The 4937-nt window shown below is 42.0% G+C and overlaps 1 long non-coding RNA gene across 1 annotated transcript; it reads left to right on the forward strand.

The window, feature by feature from the left end:
- Positions 4131-4634, forward strand: LOC109719519. The gene is made up of 3 exons (XR_002218732.1): positions 4131-4248; positions 4386-4433; positions 4542-4634. It is a non-coding gene; the product is annotated as an uncharacterized LOC109719519 (long non-coding RNA).

The following is a 4937-nucleotide window of genomic DNA, read 5'->3' on the forward strand; positions in this document are numbered from 1 at the left end:
ATATATTTAACCCACTAATATTTATATATTAAATAAACATAATAATCCTTAACTCAAACTCAACCCTAACCCAACCCACCCGATCGAACCCCACATCCCCACTCTACACCCCACGCGCCCCCACCCCTAGCGCTATCTCTTTCCCGCGCTCGCTCCACTAGCTGAGTCCCCCTCCACCCNCTCTCTCGATCCAAGCTCCCCCTCCCCCTCCCCCCTCCTCTCTCCTCTCTCGATCCAAGCTCCCTCTCCCCCTCCTCTCTCGATCCAAGCTGTGTCGCCTTTATTGCGAGCAGCGGCGGCGGCGTCGTCGTCTCTGGCGGAGGAGCTCTCGGCGGCGGCGGAGGAGTGGCTGAGGAATTAAGCTCTCGGCGGCGGCATCTAGGGTTCCGGCGAAGCCGCGACGACCGCGCCGTGTGTCTCGCCGAGAATCCCCTCTGGCACGCCCAGCTCTCCCTTGATGTCACCGATCTCTACATCAGGTCCCAAATCTCGCTCGGCGCCCCTTTTCTGCGTAGATCTCACAGGTACGCCCCAAATCCTCTTTCTCCTCTCTCCTCCTCTCCACTCCCCCAAATCTCCTACGATTTCCCTTGAAACCCTAACCATGAGAGTCGAAATCTAACAAATCTAGCTCGCAAATCCTTCGAACTCTCGATCGATACCTAGATTATTCACCGTGGACAAGTAAAAGGTGGTGAGAGACATGGGATCAAGCAACTTCGGCGCGGCGAAGCTAATGCGGAACAAGGGGATGCAGGAGCTCGTCGCCATGAATTTCATCAAGTGTGGCCACCAGGTTCATCTCCCTAATCTCTCAATCGAACTCGAAATCGGTTTCAATTAAGCAATTAGTGTTGCAATCCAATCGTTTCTACTTAATTTTGTGCTCGAATTATTGTTTGCTTCCTTAGATCGATGAAAACTTATTCCGGAAGATCATGAACCATCAACCGCTATGGCATCTGAACATCATCTAATCCAAAGTAGTCTTAGGTCTGAGATTTTCTGAATTAATTGCAGATTTTCCAACTATTTACTTTGCCTGTTCCTTTCTTAGTATTTCCTTCTATAGTTTGATCTTAAATCTCATTTTTGTGACGGTTCGCAAGAAAAGCAAGTTATGAGAATTTAATCCTAGTTAGGGATACTGTACGTAAAGTGGGATGCTTAATTATGTAATTAGGTGCCTTAATAAATATGATTTTCACTTGGAACACTCATTTGTTGTAACTTGGTGAAAACTTCATTCTTCCGTCGACGAATACATACTTTGTCAACTTGTTGTATATATCTACATGCATTTATTGATTGATTGCAGAAGTCTCTTCTAGTGCAAAATCACCATTCGCGTACTTTGTCGGAGAGATTTATGGTGGCAATGCATTAAGGAGCACAATTGCTGTGGGAAATGAGAAGAAACGGCAAAGAGTCTACAATACAATGTTTCACGTGCCCTGGAGATGTGAACGGGTACTTACTAAACTTGTTTTTACCCTGAATTTCAGCAATTAATTTGTAATTGATTTGGCTCAAGGGTATAAATTATCTTGTAATGATTGATAGTTTTAGACAACATGAACATTATATTCAGTTGTAGAGTCAGGGACAAAGAGATGCTATCTTTGGTTAATTTATGATGCAATCATAGTTCTGAATATTTTCATGATTTTATTGTCCTTAACCGCTAATATATGATGTTTTTAGTTCATTATTTTCTCATTTCGAAGTGTCCATGCTTTTCTTTTCAGTGTCTTCATGCATTAGGTTATATTTCTCATCAAAATTTTTTCAGAAATCCATCTCTCATGCTTGATTACAATGCTGCAGCTTATTATTGTGGGTTTCTTTGTCTGCTTGGATTCCTTTCTGTCTTTATTAACTATTATGCCAGCGAGAATTCTAATGACGATTTGGAGGGTGCTTAAGAAGAGGTGGGTTGCATCTTTCAAGTGATTATCTTTCTTTATCTTTTTGAAAGCAAATGTTACTGTTGTTGCATCCACTCATATTCACAATTTCATTTNACGCATCACAAATCCCTCGGGGATGATGTCCAACTAGCTCAATCCTCACTTTGACCCTCTAGGTCAAAGTTGACATCGCAACTCCAAGTTTCCATATGTTACACCGAGTGTGGAGGAGCCCTCGGGTGGGGTTGTTTCGTCGCAGATGTCGCACCGCGGAGCGATTTGAGCGGGTGTTCGTTGTGGTGGTGCTGCGAGGAGGCCGGGCGAGCGTGGATTTTCGCCATTCTCGACGTCGCGCCAGTGCTAGAGTCACTGTTGAGGTGAGATATTCATCAATTCCTCCAACTATGGCAAGTCTTTATCACTTCCGAGCTCAAGGATGCTGTTTCACAGATTTCCTCCGTCGACCGTTGGCGTTCTGGCTCGTGTGCGACGTAGGAGCGTCGGATTGCAGCGAGGCTTAGTTCGTTGGATTCAGGACTTCGAGTGGAATCCACGAAGCCCAAGATTGTCAATTTTCGTGAAGGTTAGCTTGGTCGAAACCCTGTTCCACTCTGCTGCTGTTGTTTTGAGCAGAATTGGTGTTTATTGTGGGTTTCTATGTCTAGATCCGTGGAGTGTTGTTGTCGTTGGTTCGTTGGGTTGCGCCGAGCTTGGCAGGGACTCCGGTGACCTTCTTCACTACCGGGGATTAGCTTTTGAGGTGGGTTACATCGGTTTATTCCTAAGTACAGTATTAGTCGACATATATGATTTTCAGTTTTGTAAATCATGTTGTAGTTCATTTTTGTTGATTGTATCATGGATGAAATCAGCATGGAGGACATGATTAGTAAACCATAAATATACATGTTGGACTGGAAAATTTACTTAGGAGAAAACCAGCGATTTTGACCTGTCACCTGTTTACACTACCTGATTTAGCTCTAGGAGCCGTTATAATTTTGTATCGTCGCAGTATCGAGGCAGCGGATACCCCAGGTAGTTTAGATTTCAGTTACGCTCATGCCGGGATGCCGAGTGTATTTTTATAGTAGCATTCAGGCTGTTCCGAACTGTTCGGTGCCGTCGGGGTTGACGATGGACCCATATCGCCTTTTTAGCGTCGGATTGTGCCGAGGGCACGTGACTGTGGGTTGTTAGACCAGTTAGTGTTTGTTACTTGGACTTTGGCTTGAGAGAGCCTGATTGAGCTCGACAAAATTACGCTGCATACTCGGTTGGGTAGCTCCCACGAGTGCCACTCCGGAGACGGGCGTTGTGCTTTCGCGTTGGTGTCGTGCATGCCGGTTAGACTTCCTTTCCACGGACCGGACCGGTCAGACTTCGAGACTCTATGTCGTGTCCTAAGTCATAGAGTTTGTATTAGGATGTGAAAAATATAATTTTGTTTTTACTAGATCGATCATGCAGAAGGTTGTTGTTTGGTGATTGCAATAACCTTCTTATTTTTGTTTTTGGATAAGCATTGTAAAGTTTTTCTTGTATTTTGTCACGAAATCGCCAAAGGGGGAGATTGTTAAGGATTTTATAAGTTGGCGAATTTCGTGAAGTATTGAACGGAGTCTCAAAGAATTAGAAGATGAAGATTGAAGAAAGAGTTGAAGTTTTGTGATCAAAGACCCTTGGGATCTCAGGTATGATTATAAATAATTTGTGGTGAAGTTTTTATTGTTAAAAGATGTTTAGAAGACTTGGTTTATATTTGAGTTGACTAAACTTAAGTTTTCTAAAAAACTCAGGGGTCGGGGACCGGTCCTTGATCAGAAGGACCGGACCCATCAAGCNTAATCCTTGAAACTTAAGCAATTACTCCAATGCCTTCTCTAGATTTATTAGACATCCTAATTGTCTGCCTTCCATTGTTCATGTAGCTGGCTCCTATGAGGTGCTAAACTTCTGTTGGACATAAGTGCACCCACGATGATGTTGTAAGAAATTAGGCTAGTTTAGTGGCAAATTTCTTTAAGTAAATGATGAGGGAAAATTGCAGTTTGTTGAAAGTTTGGTGCCTCCCTGTGTATTTTATTGTATTGATTTGTAGAAAGATTGAAATATGGATTAAAACCTTTCTGAAATAAGGACATCAATAATTCATAGGTGGACTCACTTTACTTTGACTACTGTGCTGCTCATGGCTCCTATTAGGTGCTAAACTTACTGGATTTTTATTCACTGACCAGATATTGTGGAGAGATTTCACATTACAGCTTTTTTACTGTTTGTGCTTGCTCAAAATATCTTGGAGGCCGAGGGAACATGGTTTGAGAGTTTTCTTATTGTAAGTTCTACCTCTTAATTTCTAGAAGAGTAACGTTATGGGTGCCCCAGAAGTTCCCTTCTGAGTGTACTTGTTAAATCACTTTTCTGTTTTGGGCTCTATATATCAAATCTGAAATACTTAACTACTTATTTAAGTGCACATGTGCAAAGCCGGCTCGCTGAAATTTAGGGTATGCTCATGAGGTACCCATTGCGTTACCCTAGTCTAGAATTCTATTGATTAAATTAGTGGATCAATCTCCTTCCAGTCTTAATAGAATGCTTAATAACTGTTCATATTTGACCCTCTAGAATGCTCTACTGGTTTACTTGTGTGAAGTACTTATCGATGCAATCAAGCATTCCTTCCTTGCCAAATTCAATGAGATAAAACCTATCGCATATTCAGAATTTTTGGAAGATCTCTGCAAGCAGGTAAAGTGAGTTGTCTATTATTTTAGCTGCATTTGATTCCATTGCAGTGTTTCACTCATAGATAATCACTTGGGATGCGCGTTATGGTTCTATTAATATTATGAGCTTTTAAGAATGATATGCTATGGAAATTTTAGAGTTATACTTCTGTAAAACTGAGTCTTCTAGGTTTTATTTGGATCATCTCAAGTCTTTTATGCTTATTTTTAGATGGAGAGAATAGGAGAGAAAAAAAAGAGAAAATAAAGGAGAGAAGAAGAGAACACTCCGTTT

This window comes from Ananas comosus, linkage group 1, assembly GCF_001540865.1.
Source record: "Ananas comosus cultivar F153 linkage group 1, ASM154086v1, whole genome shotgun sequence".
In the NCBI taxonomy this organism is placed as follows: domain Eukaryota; kingdom Viridiplantae; phylum Streptophyta; class Magnoliopsida; order Poales; family Bromeliaceae; genus Ananas; species Ananas comosus.